Source organism: Urocitellus parryii, chromosome 6 (assembly GCF_045843805.1).
Source record: "Urocitellus parryii isolate mUroPar1 chromosome 6, mUroPar1.hap1, whole genome shotgun sequence".
Classification (NCBI taxonomy): domain Eukaryota; kingdom Metazoa; phylum Chordata; class Mammalia; order Rodentia; family Sciuridae; genus Urocitellus; species Urocitellus parryii.
The window spans coordinates 120,754,282-120,772,571 of NC_135536.1; the positions used below are offsets into that span (position 1 = coordinate 120,754,282).

Sequence of the window (18,290 nt, forward strand, 5' to 3'; positions counted from 1 at the left end):
ACTCAAAACTTCACCCAAATTACTCATTTCTTAAAATCATTTTTTCTTAATTGAATCTGTTTATCTGAAGAAAACCAACACATTGAACAAGTTATAATATATAGTCCCTGGCTTACATGGAATTATGACTGCTTTCAACAATTACTGGAGTCTGTTTTCAAAAAAAGTCTAAACTGCATTTGATTATGTAACAAACTGAAGACAACCACAAAATTGGCATTTTTAAAGTAGTCCATATACCCAGTACTAAAGGTAATCCTGCAAACTAACTTATTTTTTCTAACTCTTCCCTAAGTAATTCCATCAACATTTTTGTTTACATTTGACATTTCAAAATAAAGACAATACATACATTATAGCATGCACAATTAGTTATTAAGAATGCAAATGTATGTATATATAGTATATGTACATACAAGCAGTATAGCAAAACATTAAAAGTTCCCAGTACTCATCCTAAGAATTAGGCATTCTTCTTTGATTTTTTTCTTCTCTGTTTCTTCCTTTCCCTTTTCTGTTTAAGTTACTTGTAATTAAATTTCTTTAACACTAAACATTGATTTCTTATTATAGCCAGTTCAATGTTTTTTTTCCACCAGACTGGACAACTTTTAGCAAAACTCTTATTGCTAATTTGATAACTTCATTGTCATCTCCTATAGCATCTTCTGTGTGATTGTTTTCTAGAAATTCTGGGACCGTTTTAGCACTTGGGCCTATTGCATTTACTTTCTATGCATTGTAAGTACCAGAGGGATCTGTCTGATATAATCTTAGGAATACCATCATTATCAAAACCTACAATTAAGGCAGAGATATTAAAAGGCTTTTTTCTATTGGTCTGAGTATATTTCTGCTTTAAAGTTGCTATGAAGTGAGTTATATATTATTCTACAGTGACAGGGTCCTCAATTGTAAGCTTATGGCTCTGGCACTCAACCCAGGCTCTGTTTATTACAACTCTACCATCAGCAGTCAGTCCTCCAAAAACCATGCAGATGTGATCATCAAGCGCACAAATTTTCCTCACAGTTCTTTTAAGCTGGGCAACATTTTTTTTTTCCTACTCCAAGCACATCTATATTGGTGCTTTGAATTCCAACCACAGTGGATTATTTCTTCAGTGCTTCCTGGGCATATTCCATCTGGAAAAGTTGTCCATCTGGAGAGAAGACAGTGATTGCCTTGTTGTACTGAGATACCATCCATAGGACCAATATTCCAGCGAGCCTAAGATTCTACTGGAGCTGAAGCTGGCTGGGAATAGCTTATACTACCATATGCTAACACCCAGAAACCTTAATTCTTATACCATAAAATTCACCCGATTTAATCCTATTTATTTTGTAATACTTGCATGCAGTTTATGAAATAATAAAGGCCCCATATATTCACCACCCAGTTTTCCTTTGTGTAACATAGTACAACATCCAAATAAGGAAACTGACATTGATATAATCCTTCCACCTATTCCAACTTCAGCAGTTTTATATGCATTCCTTTGTAGCACACACTCACATTTAGTTCATCTGCATAGACTGACCTCCACCACAGCAAGACACAGAACATTTCCAAGGATCATTCATGTTGCCTTTTTATAAAATCTACTTTCCTCCTAGGCTGCCACTTCCTTATCTCCTACTCTCCACCTTAATCTATTCTACATTTTAATACACAAACAGAATCATATGTTATGTTTTCATAACACATTTTTTTCAATTTACATTCCCAGTGAGATTTTTTTTAAATCCCATTTTTAGATCAGTGTCCTGGGCAATGCCCAGGCTGGTTCATCTTTTCTTTTTTAATTAACATTTTTATTTTGGAAAATTTCAAAGGTACAGAAAAATCACAAGATAATTATAACAATCTCTCCTCTATACCCAGATTTATTTATTTACTGTTAGCATTTTAATCACATTTGCTTTATCTCTCCCTATAGATTATATATAGCACAGCAAGGTCCTCATTAGTTCTTTTTCTAAATTTTTTTGAAGGAAATGTTAGCGATTAATGACCTTTCAACCCTACTTCATGGTGTATCTCCTAACATCGGGACAGTCTCTTAAATAATTACAGTACAATAATCAAATTCAGGAAACTTAACATTGATACAATACAATTTATATTCATATTTTATTAATTCAAATCATCAGATCTTATGAATTTGAATAATTTCTATACTCAAACACTGATATAATTTAAAAGTTTATGTTCAAATTTTGCCAGTTATCCCAATATCACTTTTTCCTAGAAACTTTTTTCCCACCGTAGAACCCAATCCAGAATCTAGCATTGCATTTAGATGTCATGTCTATTGAGTCTGCTATAACTGGAACATTTCCTGCTTTTAATTTGATACACAGCATTGACATTTTTGAAGCATAATGGCCATTTCCTTTGCAGAAATGTCCTTCAATTTGGGCATGCCTAAATATTTCTTCATGCTTAAACTTACACTATACATTTTTGGCAGGAATGCTACATAAGTGATATTTTGTTCTTTTTATTGCACAGTATCAGGAGGCACCTGATTTTACTTAGTTCTCTTTTTGGTAACTAGGTCATTTCTTAACCTAAATCTAGAGCAGGATTTTAATTCAGGTCTTCAGGACTCTAAAGTCATGTTTTACCTATCCACAGCTCTGCATTTAGATGTGGTCTCAGGTATTACAAGGTGTATAGTTGGAGGCTCCCACTACCTTTAGACTCCTAGTATGATCTCTCAGTAGCTAATCCCTAAATCCTGCTATGTTCTACCAAGATACATTTTAGTTCTCACTGAGAAAGCCTGTTTAGTTATTGACGGTTCAAAAATAAATATCACATCTTAAAAAATCAAAACCACGATAAACAAGAATGCCTGTCCACTCTATGGCTTACCTTTGAAGCCACTGATGAGCCTGATCATGGGGTAACATGAGAGCATTGGCCACCAGCCCTTAGCATGTGAAATCAAAGGGAACCATTATACATCCAAAGCAGGTAACTGTAAGTTCTGCACATCTATTCAAGAGAAATACAGATAGAAATTTTTGTCTTTTCACCAATAAGAGTAGACAAAACATTAAAAGTTTTTAGAAAGTCACTTAAATCTCTACTACCAGCAGGTAGTTACAAATGTTGATGTAATCTTGGCGTGGTGGTACATGCCTTTAATACAAGTTACTCTCCGGAGGCTGAGGCAGGAGGATTGCAAGTTCAAAGCTAGCCTCAGCAATATAGCGAGGCCCAAAGCAACTTAGCAAGACTCTGTTTCAAAATAAAAAGGGCTGGGGATGTGGCTCAGTGGTTAAGAGTCCTTGGGTTTAATCCCTGATTAAAAAAAAAAAAAAGTCTATGTAGACATATAGTGCAGAACACTGTCCTCAGAACTGTGTTAAGATAGAAAATAAATAGAAAAAGCCTTATTCCTTGCTTCCTCTTCCTCTTCCTCTTCCCCTTCCCCTTCCCCTTCCCCTTCCTCCTCCTTCTCCTCCTCCTCCTCCTCCTCCTCTTCTTCCTCCTCCTCCTCCTCCTCCTCCTCCTCCTCCTCCTCCTCCTCCTCCTCCTCCTTCACTGGGGATTGAATTCAGGGTGATTTACCACGGAGCTATAGCTCCATTCTTTCTATTTTCTATTTTGAGCCAAGGTCTCAAAATTGTTGAGAGTCTTGCTAAAGTGCTTTAATCCCAAATCACTGGGATTAAAGGCATAGGCCATCATGCCTTGCCGTTATTGCTCTTTCTGAGGGAAAGGATGGAAATAGGAAATACCATCAGTAAAATGATATAGGAACATAAATTTCACAAATACTGTTTGCGTTGAATTGTACCCCCCTCCCCATTCATGTATTAAAGTCCTAACCTCTCAGGATCTGTGTATATGACCTTATTTGGAAATAAGGTGATTAGTTAAGATGAGGTCATACTGGAGTAGTCTGGTCCTAATCTGATGACTGGTTCCTTATGAGAAAACAGGCACATAGACACAGAGGGAGGTAGCCACGTGAAGAAACAAAACACAGAGAGAACACCATGATCCTGAAGGCAGAAATTGGGGTAATGCCTCTACAAGCCAAGGAGAGAGGCCTGGAACAAAATCCTTCCCACAGCCCTCAGAGGAACCAACCCTGCCAATACTGTAATTTCTGGCTTGCAGCCTCTAGAACTGTGAGACGGTAAATTTTTGTTTATGTTACCCAGTTTGTAGTACTTTGTTATGGCAGCTCCAGGTTACCAATACAAACACCTTCTGGGAACATGCAAGGTGGAGCAGAGAGAGTAAGGGGGAGTCAGGAGACCTGGATCAATGCCAGCTCTGCCCCAAATTTGCCGTGTGGCCATGACCAAATGCATGAATGGATCAGGCTTCTGCTGTGAAATTACTCAGTGGAAGTAAATCTTGTAAGTTCAGGAATGATTTTATATAGTCTACGATTGCATATTTCTATTTTTCAAGCATATTCCTTTTGTCCATCCCTCTCATCAGAGATGATTATGGCGTCCTATCAAATTAGAATTCACAAATGTCTCTTGGTTTCATCTCCTTTACTGATACCTTAATTTAAGTTCTGATCATTTCCCACCTGGACCACCATATTCAATTAAACCCTATTAAATTGGTTTTGATCTTTAAAAAATGGTGATTGTCAAGTTAGATGTAATGTTTTGAACGACCAACATTAAAAAAAATGGTGATTGTATGTGCTTCAATGTAATATTCATTTCCTAATTGATCTCCCTCTTCCTGCTTGCCTACCTCTCACCATTGCTCCAATCACCCTTTACAACCTCACCAGGTTATTCTTTCTCAAAGGCAAATCTGATCATGTTTGCTTAAAATCCTTCAAAGTCTCCCGACATTGCCTTCAAAGAAATCAGACTTCAGCATCTGAGGCCTATCTGGGACTGAACTTTGCCTATCTTTCACTCTTTTTTGAAATAAACCTCATTCCTACCCAATACTGGACCCAAACAGAATAAGCTTCTCACTGCCTCAAGCTTCACGTTCACTAGCTAACTCCTGGCTGTCACTGGGAAACAGAAGCTCTTTTTGTTGTTGTTACTAGGGATTGAACCCAAGGGTGCTTAACCACTGAGTCACATCCCCAGTCCTTTTAGAAAATTATTTATTTAGGTACTGGGGATTGAACCCAGGAGGACTTTGTCACTGAACTATATCCCTAACCCTTTGCCTCTTTTATTTTGAGGTAGGGTCTTGCTAAATTGCTGAGGCTGGCTTTGAACTTGTGATCCTCCTGCCTCAGGCTTCCGCATGGCTGGGGTTACAGGCATGTACTACTATGCCCAGTCAACAGCAGCTCCTCTTGATATAATTTTGCTGCTCTCCTCCTTTCCCCACACCCAAATGCGCTCCCTCTTTCTTCCCTTCAAAGCCACCTAGGCTTCCGCTTTCCTCTTAGAACACTTAGTGCATTGTGCTGAAATTCCTGATTTTTCTGTTCATTCACTAAACTGAGAGCTCCCTGAACACAGGCACTAAGTTTTCACTTACCTCCCTAGCATATGGCAGTTGCTCCAGAAAGTCTTGTTAAATCAATGAATGGATGAAAAAAATTAAAACAAACAAACAAAAAAATGTAATCCCGCATGCAAGAATTTCCAGATCTATATAATAGGCAAATTAGATATAAACTATTTTAATTATGAAATGATTCATCTTTCAAAAATAATTTTCTACAGCTGGATACAGTGGCATATGTCTATAATTCCAGCTTCTCAGAAGGCTGAAGCAGGAGGATCACAAGTTCAAGGTAACTTAGAGAAACCTTGTCTCAAATTTTAAAATAAAAAGAGCCAAGTATATATCTCAGTGGTAGAGTGCTACTAAATTGAACCTATAGCACTGAAAAAAAGTAAAAATAAGTTAAAAAGAACTTTTTCTACAGGAATTCTATAAATAGCAAGGTATCCTTGAAAACATGTCTTGAATTTAAAAATTCAATATATGAAAACTTGACCCCTGTCAAGTGACTGGGTTGGACACTTTGCTTGGTTCAACCACCAAACCTACATACCAGAACAGTGAGAAGAATGAGACCTGTCCTTCAGGAACTCATAAAAATATGTCAGTATAAGTGGTAATAAAAATAATAATAGCTAACACCTGCTGAACTTTTGTTAAATGAGATAATATTATGCAAAACACTTAAATCCTCAAAGCTGTATTGTACCAGTTAGGATGCTTTCACCTCCAAATTAAAAAAAAATGAATGCAACTCCAACTGGCTTAAATACATGCCACTGATGTTACCAACCAAGGTACAGTCAGCCCTCGTTGAATTGAAAATATTTGAGGAAAAAAGGCTTCCGTATGCAACATGAACAGGCTTTTTTTTTCCTTTTTCTTTTAATTATTCCCTGGTCAGGATCTTTGTGAATATTTGATATCAAATTTCCTGTGTCTTCTGCCCAAATACTCTCAATTTTCTTTGGGCAATTCAACCCTTCTCTAATTCCCATTCACTGGACCACCATTGGACCAGTAATTGGTTCAGGAATTGGAGTAATAATTTACTTAGAAGCAACAAATCATGACAAAACTTTCTGGAGCTTCTAAGAAAGGGAAGCTTTCCTTTCTCCTCTGCACATAATAGGAGTGAGGTTTTGACATCTAGAACTGCTGCAGCCATGTTGCACCACAGCAGTGAGTCTGGAGCTGTGGAGTCCACTTTGTGGTAACAGAATAAAGCCAAGACTGTCGACAACAGAGACAAGGCAAAGAAATGCTGGATTCTTGGTGTCATTCTTTTCGCTTCCGAATGAAGCTGAGCTGTTCTCTACTAGAACTTGTTCTTGTTATGAGAGCCAATAAATCCCCCTTATAGTGTTAAATAAAATTTATAGGATGCCATTAGCTTGGGCTCTGTGCCAGGCCAAACAGACCAAATCAAAATGGAGTTACTCATGCTGATGTTTCCACACCATCAAGCCAAAACCAATCTTTCTGACCTTCCAAGAAATCAGGAGAGAGAGAGAGAGAGAGAGAGAGAGAGAGAGAGAGAGAGAGAGATATGATAGCCAAATCCCCAAACTGTCATTTTTTGGTTATCATGATAAGGAAGCCCCGATGCTTTAATTTTACAAAGAAAGCAGTTCTGAAACAACCAATCCACACTTTGCTCTCTGTTTTTGCTTTCTTCAGCCCTTTTGTGCCTATAAAGCCTAGTTCATCTGCTCAGCTCATCAAAACAGTCTATTTTTTTTGAGAGACAGAGAGAGAGAAAGAGAATTTATATATATATATATATATATATATATATATATATATATATATATATATATTTAGTTTTCGGTGGACACAATATCTTTATTTTTATGTGGTGCTGAGGATCGAACCCAGCGCCCCGTGCATGCCAGGCCAGCCCGTTACCACTTGAGCCACATCCCCTGCCCCACTCAATCTATTTTAAAGAAGGAGCTATTTCCCAATTTTAGAATCACAAATAAGGCCAATTAGATCTTTAAATGTGTTGCGATTTTGTGTTTCGACAATAGTTTAAGTCATCTTAAGCTTTTGCAATTTTTTTAATCAAAAGAATCTAACTGATATTGCTATCTACTAGCTATGCAATTTGGGGCAAATTACTTAACTCTCTGAGCTGCAGTTTCCTTCAACTGTTAAGTGGGGTCAATAAACACTGCCTACTTGGATTATTATTAATAATAATTTTATTTTTAATTTTTTTGGCACTGGGGTGCTTTACCACTGAGCTACATCCGCAGCCCTTCGTATTTTTTTTTTATTCTGAGACAGGTTTTCATTAAATTGCTTAGAGTTTTGCTAAATTGCTAAGGCTGGCCTTGGTTTGTGATCCTCCTATCTCAGTCTCCTAAACCACTGAGATTACAAGTGTGTGCCTCCATGACCAGCTGCCTACTTGAATTATTGTGCTAATTCAATGCATGTGAAGGGTTATAGTAGTGCCCAATTGTGTGTATAACAAATTATCACAAATTTAGTGGCTTAAAACAGCATGATTTTATTATCTTATAGTTCTGAAGATCAGAAATTTGAAACAGGTCTCACTAGACTGAAACTAAGATATCAGCAAGGCCACAGTTCCCCTCTGAGGCTCTAGGGGAGAATCTATTTTCTGGCCTTTCCAGTTTCTGGAAGCTTCTCTCATTCCATGGCTTGTACTTCCCATCCTTCTTCAAAGCCATCAATGATATCACCCAGATTTCTGCCTCTGTCATCACATCCCTTTCTCTGACTCCTTGTCTCCCTCTTTCACTAATAAGGAAACCTGTGACGCAATGGAGCCTACTCAGATAGCCCAGGATAATCTCTGCCTCTCAGGGTTAGCTGATTAGCAATCTTTTTCTTCCATCTGCAGACTTAATCCCCTTGCCATTTAACCTAACATATTCACAGGTTGTGGGGACAAAGACAGGGACATCTTTGGAGAAGTGGGAGGAGTTATTTTGCCTCCCACGGGGTGTATCCTAGTATGGACTTGTACTTCATGCTCTATTAATCATTTTCATTGCCTCTGAAATGAGATGTAGACTACTTCACCCCACGTGATGAGAATGGAAGAAGGTTTTTTGGAGAAAACAATGTCTGAACAGAGTCCATTTTAAAATAACGCCTGCCATTGGTTGAAGAGCTCAGACACTGTCCAGTTTGTATAACCTATTTGCAATCCTCATAATAATCTTGAAGATAAATATGATTATTAGCCCTATTGTACAGATACAAAAACTGAGGTTCAGAGATGTGGAAAATATAGTCCCTTGTTAGCACTTATTAGTTGGTGGAATTAGAAGTCAGTTTTAATGAGAGCAAAAGAAAACAATAGGTCTAAAATGTGGGGCACCATAAAGAAGGCAGGCTCAGAAGGGGCCTTGTGTTGTGGATTCCCATATGGCCAAAGGATTGTGCCAGGGGGCCAAGAAAGATATTTGGAAAGAAAGTGTACAAGAATCTGGAAGAAATTTGGGATGATGTGGAAGCTATAATCCATTTAATTTACAGATTTTATAAATACTTTGAAGTGTCAGAACAAGAAAGAATATGTGAACCACCTAGCTTAATGTTTTATATATGGGCCCCATTATGAGTTATGTTTTATATATAACTCCCATTATGAGTTATGGAATGAGATAGTAGCAGAGCAGAAATGGGAGACCAGATTCTGGGCCCCAGCCCCACACCCTCTCTGGAATGCAGGCAGCTACCCAGGTTCTGAACAAGGTGAACCCTGGGAGAAGTTCTGCATTCTCAGTTCTATGAGAGATATTCCCTCCTCTCCTGCAGACCAGCAGTTTGTGCCCAGAAAATACAGGAGTTACAGTGTTGGCTGCTGTTAGACACAGTGGCCTCTTGGGGGCAGCAGCATGAGGCAGTGTCTCAGAGAGAGCTACAGATGGAGGCTATAAGAACCATATCTAGCCTCTGTTCCAGTGGTAGTGAAGCACTCAGGGAATGATAAAGAAATGAAGTTCCCAACTGAACTGTCTCACATGATAATGAAAACAGGATTTGTTAAATTTTATTTTATTTTTTACACTTAAGACACTCAAATGGTCCTTTCAGAGCAATCATCCTATTAGGTTAGATAAATATCTATTCTGAAGAGGCTTCCCACACTCAAAACATTACAGTCACTCTTTTTTTTTTTTTTTTTTTTGTCAGAAGGGCCTTCAGAGCTGAGGATGAACCAAAAGGATCAGGCTCGAAGTACTGTTCATTTAAAGCCCATAAGATTAAAATCTGAATTTCCCCTGTCTCCTAAAAAATTCTACTCTCCCCCCACTAAGATATATCATCCTAAAATCAGGCATGGTGGTGCACTCAGGAGGCTGAGGTGGGAGGATCTCTTGATTCCAGGAGATCAAGAGCAGCCTGGGTAACATAGCAAGACTTCATCTTGAGGGGATATGTTTGCGCGTGGTCCTAGTCACCATCCCCTCTGTCCTGGGTTGCAGCAAACAAACTAGTCTGAACATAACCAACAAAAGAATTCTGTTACAGTGGAAGCCAGCTCACATCATCCTCGGCTCAGAGCTCCACACTGGCTCCTGTCTCCCTCAATGTAAAGCTCAAGCCCTCACCAGGACTTCCAAACTGAGCTGCCCCTTCCTCTGTGACCTCATCTCTGACATACCCCTTGCTCACTCTGCACTAGCCTCATTCTTGGCTCTTTGCAGCTCCCTGAGCACCAAGCGCAGTCCATTCTCCAAGCCTTTGCACTCTGCTAGGAATGCTCCTCCCAGCCCCCAACATGGGCTTGCTCCTTCACTTTCTCTGGGTATCTGCTCTAATTTGCCCTGCTCAAGCATGCTTTCTCCGGACACCAAACATATATGGTGAACCCAATGCTCCTTATACACATTATTCTATTTTATTCCTCTCAGCAGCACTTACTATGATCTAACATGCTAAGCATTTAACTCCGTTATCGTCTATCTCCAACTAGAATCTGGACTCCTTGAGGGCAATAACTTGGTTGTTTTGTTCACTATTGTATCCCGGTGCCTAGAATCGGTACACTATAGGTGCTCCATAAATATTTATTGAATAGGTGCATAAATCAAGTCGCCCAAAGACAAGTTCAAAGAAAGACTTGTCTCTCTGAAGCTCAAGTGGAGAATATTAGAGGGAAAACATCTCTATTGGTTTTGGTGACACTGGCCTTTCTGACTTAAATGCAAGGGCACTTAAATGTTCAAAGAGGAAAGGTTCTTCTTTGTTGAGCGTGTGCCTACTTTGTTGGCAGAAGTGAGGGTGGAAAATTGTTTAAGTTCAGCAAAAGCAGAAGCCAGATGACTGGGCTTCCTGCAGCCAAGAGCCTCACAGCTCTAGAGAAGAAGTCTCATACCTGGGGCAGTTGTCACATAACCTCGTGTTTTTCCATTCTTAGTTTTAGGACTTGGAATACCTTTGTGTATTGTTAAAGCAAGAAGCCTTGTTTCTGAAAATGTGATGGCTTGGTCCTGGCATGTAGAGACCTCTGGAGGTCAACAAAGAGTTTCATGGAAGGAATTGAAGTTGAACTCCTAGGTCATTTAGCTCAGAGCCTGCCACATCCTTCTCCTCTGATCGAGCTCCCTCCCACGGCCTATCTTCGTCAGGATTATGCCTGGCTTCCTGACTGGCACTCCACCTGCACCCCTCTGCCCTGCTGGGTTTCCAGAGGCACCAATTTTAATTACAGTCACTTTCCTGTCCAACACCTCCAGCCCATGCACAAAAGGCCAAAGTCCAATCTCTCTAGCCTGATATTTGAGCCATCTGGCATTTGACTCCAGGGCACCTGTTTCCATTCTTGTTAATGTCTCACCTTCCTTTATCTTCCGGGTCATCTGACCTAGTCATCTAATAGGTCCTGAGCTTCTCCCCAGGCACTTAGGTTTCAGCTGTCTCTATGACAGAATGCCACCCCCATTCTCTCTGGCTATGCAAGCCACATATTTTGGTTTTTCTGAAATCTTCTCAATCTTCCATACCTCAGTGGCATGGCTTCTCTCTCGACACAGATGATATCATTATCTGAGCCTACCTGTAGCTCTTCTTGAAGACCCAGGGAAGAGCTCCTTCAGTTCAGGAAGGGCTGAGCAGGAGGGCGGTTAGGTTGGAAGGACTCAGCAGGGCTACAGGGGACCCTTCAGCACCAATGCTTCACACCAGTCTCATCTCTGGAACCCCTCCCCAACCTTTTGGCCTTTGGCCTTTCTAAGCCCCACCCTTCATATCCCACCTGCTCCCTATATCAAGGATTGTGTTCTGTTGTTGGCATTGCCCTTCCAGCCCCTCTTCTCTTCATGGAGCTCAATCTTTCACAGTATGAACATCTGTCTCCCAACACTGGATATATCTATAGCATTGAACATTTTGTATTTTTCAAAAGCACAAAACCCAAGCACAAGCCCACTACTGTGTCTAGTGCTTAGCTAAAGAAGCTGCTACTTGTCCCAACTGGAAGAAAAATGATGTCTTGATCCTTACTGAAAGATATTATCATACAGTGTGTATGCAACCTAAAGGATTTTCAAGAGTCATTTTGACTAAATAGAATTTCTACTTTAAGTGCTAACTCTAGAACCTTCCTCAATATATGGTGAAATTCCATTATGTTTATTTCTGAGATAAGTACAGATTTCATTTGGACAAAGTATGATCTACATAGGTAGAGACCTTTGCCCAAATGATCTCCTGAGTCCCAGGATGCCTTCCTCTGCAGGGGGGGGAGTCCATCTTGAAGAATTCAAGCTGTGGATCTGAGCTCTGTGTCAGAGCTGGGGGCTGGCTCCAGGATGCAACAGTCTTCTGATCCTTAGGTCTGAGAATCATAGAAAATGACTCATCAGACAGCATGAAGAAGAAGAGGGCAGGTGAAATTCAGCTTCTCTGTGATTTTTGAGGCAGGAATCTGATTGTGAGATTACATGAATTGCATGGGGACATGGGCATCTCTTTTTCTGGCATAGAATAGGATAGAGGTAGCATAATTCTGGAGCAGTCAGGTGAAGACTGTCTCCTGATTGTCACATAAATAATAGTTCCCTTGGTAGCCCAGTTCTGCAGTGTATTTTGTAAATTGTTCTCATAAGCTCAACCTGGACAGGCGTCTTTGAGCTCTTCATATCAACCATGGATCAATTTCAAAAGATAAAACCCACTTTAGTTAATTTAAGCAGGAAAATGTTTCACTACAGGGGCGCGAGGGACCTTCCTTGATAGAAGAGCTGAAAAAAACAACTAGAGGTAGAGGTTGCATGACTGACCCCCTAAATCCCCAAGGGAGCTGCTTCATGGGTCATCAGGAAGCCCCTGGCCCCAGAACCACACCATTGCTGCCACAACCCTCTGTACTGAGAAACTGTGACTCCATTTTTGAAAATAAATAATTAACAGCAGCTTCTACCTCAAGGCCTGTCCTAAGGAAGGGGGCATGACCCTTGTCCTTGGAAAAACTCACAGAGCCTTTCTAGGCATATACCCACCCTGCTGAATTGTTTGTTTGCAAATAACAGGAGAGATCTGTGGCGCCAGGTGTCCAACTCAGTTAGGCTAGATGAGGACCCATCGCAACCCCTAGCAACTACCAATCAGCATGAGCCAGGGAAAATACCTGGGATGCCAGATGACCCCCCAGTAGTTTATGGTGGTCGACAACATGTTGGGAAACAATGTAGTTTAGCACATACACCCCTGGTGGCTTAAACCAATCAGTTCAAAGGAATCCCCCTCTTGTACTAACCAATCATCCCTACCCAACTTGTTCCTGCCAGTGAATGTGCTAATCAATGTTAAGAGTTGTTGTTTGATTTTCCCCGGAGTATGGACTGATTTGCTGTGTGATGTTGTGATGCATAGAGTATCCCCCAAAACATATAAAATCTCACTGAACAAAGGACTGGAACTCATTCCCTGGGACCGCTGTGTCGGAACGGTTGTGAGTCCAGGCTCAAGCTTGCAATAAAGATTCTTGTGTGATTGCATCAGATTCGGCTCCTGGTCTATTGGGGTCCCACAAATCTGGCATTACAGTACCACAAGTCTCCATGATTAGCAAATTGTCAATAATCAGAATGTGAATTAATCAGCTTTCTGACACTGTGAAAAAATATCTGAGATAAATTAAAAGGAGGAAAGATTTATTTTGGATCACTGTCTCAGAGGTTTCAGTCTATGATCACTTAGCTTTTTTGCCTTTGGGCCCCTGGCAAGAGAGTACATCAAGGCAGGAGAAAACAGCTCACCTCCCAGCAGCCAGGAAGCAAAGAAAATGAGGAAGGGGCCAGGGTCCCAATATCCCCTTCAAGGACACATCCCCAGTGACTAACTTCCTTCTACTAGGACCTACCTCCACTACCCCTCAGCCATACCACCCGCTGAGGACCAAGCCTTCAACGCATGGCCTTTGGGGAACATTGATGATTCAAACCATAATAGGATGCCACCATAATCCAACACCACAACCAAGGCTCTAGCTGCAGGCTCACTCTGTACCTGCTACAGGCTCTATGAGCTAATGCTTCTAGCTCTGCTTCTTGGTGTCAGAAAGTTAGCAATTGAACATTGGCATTTCTGCAACAGCCACTAAAAATTAGCAGACCTGGAAGAAGTGTGGCTTCCTCCTCCCCTTCACTTTCCATAAAAGCTCCTCTGATCAGCTAAACCTAATCACACTGAGAATCCTGCCATAAGGAGGAGAGAGAGCCAGGTATGATGGTTCATGCCTATAATCCCAGCAACTCAGGAGGCTGAAGCAATTCAAATTTCATCACAAGTTCAAAGCCAGCCTCAGCAATTTAGTGAGATCCTGCCTCCAAAAAAAAAAAAAAAAGGATTGAAGAAGCAGTTAACCACCCCAGGTTCAAATCCCAGTACCGAGAAAGGGAGGAGAATTTTAGCTTTCCAGTTTCTTGAGTGGAGGAAGGGACACAACAGAGAAGGTGAAACTGATGCTAAGCACCAATCCACCATTATATACTCATTTCTGTTACCATTAATTGGAGGAGACTCAGATGTTTATGAACCAAGAACCCTGGCCAGCGCAGGTTCAGTCTCGCAGGGAGTTCACCACATCTAGAAGATGCCTATACCAACATGTGACTACTACAAAAAAGTTTCCTTTCATTCTGAGCTGAAACCCATGATCATCTGGCTTCCACCTGTCCCAGCCTTACTTTCTTGGACCAAACAGAATCTTGTGTCTCGGGTATGATAGAAGAAATAAAGATAGGTAGAAAGGAAACAATTGGGAGGAAAGAGGGACTGTAGCTTTAAATCTAAAACTCAAAAAGTACCCTCACCTTCACTCCTCAGGTCCAATAAAACTTGGAGTACTGTAAATCTGGTTAATTAGTGCTTCAGAATGTATTTTTAAACTAATTAAAAGAAGCCTAGATGCTGGGCACGGTGGTGCACGCCTGTAATCCCAGCGCTCAGGAGGCTGAGGCAGGACTGTGAGTTCAAAGCCAGCCTCAGCAACTTAGCAAAATCCTGTCTCAAAATGAAAAATGAAAAGGGCTGGGGATGTGGCTCAGTGGATAAGCACCCGTGGATTCAATCTCTAGTACCAAAAGAAAAAAAAAAAGAATTGAACTCATTAGGCCTATGCCACCCACTTACACTTCTCATGATCACATTTACAAAGTGTCCTTTAAAAGAAAAAGTCTAAGGGGCTGGGATTGTGGCTCAGAGGTAGAGTGACCGGCTAGCATACTTGAGGCACTAGGTTCAATCCTCAGCACCTCATAAAAATAAAATAAAGATGTTGTGTCCGCCTCTACCTTAAAATTAAATATTTAAAAAAAAGAAAAAGAAAAAGCCTGAGATCCCCTAAAACGTATCTCTACTCCCTCTCCCTCTGAATGGATGTCCTGCTATATTGTTTGCTTTCCTGAATAAATCTCTGCTTGTCCTCTTTTGACACATCCTGAAATTCCTTTATGTGGTGTCAGTCAGGAATCTGCCAGGGCTGAGTTGAGGTCCCCTTTTCCCTTCTGGGGGATCTCCTCATCCATTGACATTTCCATTTATTTGCACTTTAGAGATCTGAGGATGGTGTTTTAGAAACTGATGCTCCCAAAACTGTGCTGAGCAGGAAGCCCTGGCTCCAAGGAAAGACGTTGAGGAAGCCAAGCACCCATATAAAAGTGAGAGAGCCCAGGAATAAGGAGACAGCAGGGGCTGTCACTGTCACCCACTGAGAGAAGAATATATTCAGAGTGTCTTAGTGAAGGCAAAAACCACAGCCAATTCGTAACTCCCAGGCCACTGAGAGGCTGTGGAAACCAATTAATTCCAAATGTATTATATACAGTGTGCTAAATTGGTCACCAGAGGGAGTCTAGATATAATAGGATCTTTGGCCAGAACCATCATTAGAACAGTTTATATTTGGAGAGCTTTTTCCTCCTTCTTTCATCAGAAGGGCTCCCAGCACCTTGCCACCACCTGTCTCATTAACGAACACAGGACCTCAGTGTGCCAGGCAGGTGGCCAGTCTCATTATCCCACTTTTTAAAGAAGGGCACCTAGAGGTCAAGTGACTTTTTTTCACATCATTCTAATTAAAACCTTCTGTAGCTGTTATTTGCAAGTTCATAGGCTCCTTAAAAGCTTTGTCAGTGGTTTCAAAAGCCTAATTCACTTACTGACTGTTTTGACACTCCCATTAAGGAGTAAAAAATAAATGGAAAAGGGTAGTTTTGTCCTTATTTTGGTTATGTTTGAAGGTCAAGAATTTAGTTTAAAAGGAAGAAAGAAAATTACCTCTGAGGCAAGATTTATTTATTCACAATACTTCTGGTTTCCTACTTTGACTAAATATTACTGAATATACAAAGACTGAGAACTTGACCCCAAGACCCACAGCCTAGCTGGGAAGGACCATCAGGGTGGCCCAGAGGAAGATAAACCATTTCTGGCTTGAGTAATATGGAAATGCTTCACAAAGAGATGGCAAAGGACAGGAAAAACAAAACAAAGCAAGCACTGGGCATCTACTCCCTCCTGTGGGGCATCCGGAGGACCTGGCCAAGGAGTCCTGGATGCCCAGATGGGTCTGGTGCCTGCTCTGTCCCCAGACTTCCAGCAAACGCTGGTGCAGCCCACTACCTTTCCACAAATATTATTTTGGCTTACACTAGTATGAGTCTAAGGTTGTTAAAGAGACTTTCTGGGCAAAAGCAAAGAGTGAAGAATCCTGGAGGAAAGGAGGACCAAGTGTTTCAGGGAGCTGGGTAGAGCAGAAGATTGGCAGTGCAAGCAAAGCCTGAGCTTTTGCATTATCTTAATGTAGTTTGTTTTAAGTGGCAAGCATACTTTTTTTTTCCTCTCCTCAGTACTAGGGATTGAATCCAGGGGTGCTCTATCACTGCACTACACCCTCAGCCCTTTTTATTTTTAATTTTGAGACAGGGCCTCTCTAAATTGCTTAGGGCCTTGCTGAGTTGCTGAAGCTGACTTTGAACTTGTGATGCTTCTGCCTCAGCCTCCTGAGTAGCTGGGAATACAGGTGCACATTGCTGTGCCCAGCACAGACACACATTTTAAAAGTATACTGCTACTATATAAAATGCTATCTTTCAAGGGCAATGGGCAGAGGACACACAAGATTTTCTGTATCTGTTTTGCAATTTTCTTTGAGCCTATAATTATTTTAAAATAAAGTTGTTGGTTTTTTAATGTATTGCTATTTACTTGGCCACTGAAGACTGGTGTCTGAATTCCCACCTCCTATAAGGTGTGGGGTTGGGGAAGGTTCAACAGTCAGGGAAAGGAAAGGGCCAAGTGGGGGGGGGGGCTGAGCCAAAACTACCCTGGAGGGGAAGGTTCAACAGTCAGGGAAAGGAAAGGGCCAAGTGCGGGGGGGGGGGGGGGGGGGGCATAAGCTGAGCCAAAACTACCCTGGAGGGCTTGAGGGGGGGGCGGGGGGGGGGGCTATGGGCAGGTCAGGAAGTGGGGGAAGTCCGGGAGCCTAGGGCAAGGATCAAGTTAGCTAAGTGTACAAGGCATTCAGAACCTGGGAGGAGGGAGGGAAAAGGGAAGGGAGGGAGGGAAAAAAGAAGGAAAGAAGGGCAGAATGGAGCATGAAAGCTGCCTCCTGGGTCTACTGCTGTCTGAAGTTAAAAGTGCCTGGCACTGGGCTGGGGATGTGGCTCAAGCGGTAGCGCGCTCGCCTGGCATGCGTGCGGCCCGGGTTGGATCCTCAGCACCACATACAAAAAAAACAAAGATGTTGTGTCTGCCGATAACTAAAAAATAAATATATTAAAATTCTCTCTCTCTCTCTCTCTCCCTCTCTCACTCTCTCTTTAAAAAAAAAAAAAGTGCCTGGCACGTTTTGGCCCCCTGGCATGTGTTGACCCCAGCTGAAGAGGGCCAGGGGAGAGGTGAAGGCACAAAGATCATTTCTCCGTTCCTTTGGGCTGCTGTAACAAAAATACAGTAAACTGCATGGCTTAAACAATAGGAATCCAATTCTCACAGTCCTGAAGGATGGGAAGTCCAAGATCAAGGTAGATTCCAGGGAGGGCCTGCATTCCAGTTCATAGATGGCACCTTCTAACTGTGTGCTCACATGACAGAAAGGACTAGGCAGCCCTCTGGTGATTCTTTAATAAGGGCATTAATCTCAGCCTTTTTTTTTCTTTCAGTGCTGGGGAATGAGCCTTACACATGCTGTACCACCGGGCCACATCCCTGGCCCTACTGGCCTCATTCTTCAGGGCACTTCCCTCGTGACCTGATCACCTGCCAAAGGCCCCACCTCCCACATGACCCATCAGTGGTGATTAAGTTTCAATGGGTAGATTCTGGAGCTGCAC

At 41.5% G+C, this 18,290-nt stretch overlaps 1 pseudogene; it reads right to left on the reverse strand.

Moving 5' to 3' along the window:
- Nucleotides 1–463: 463 nt before the first annotated feature.
- LOC113190955 (proteasome subunit alpha type-7-like pseudogene) lies at nucleotides 464–1,205 on the reverse strand (annotated as a pseudogene).
- Nucleotides 1,206–18,290: the final 17,085 nt, after the last annotated feature.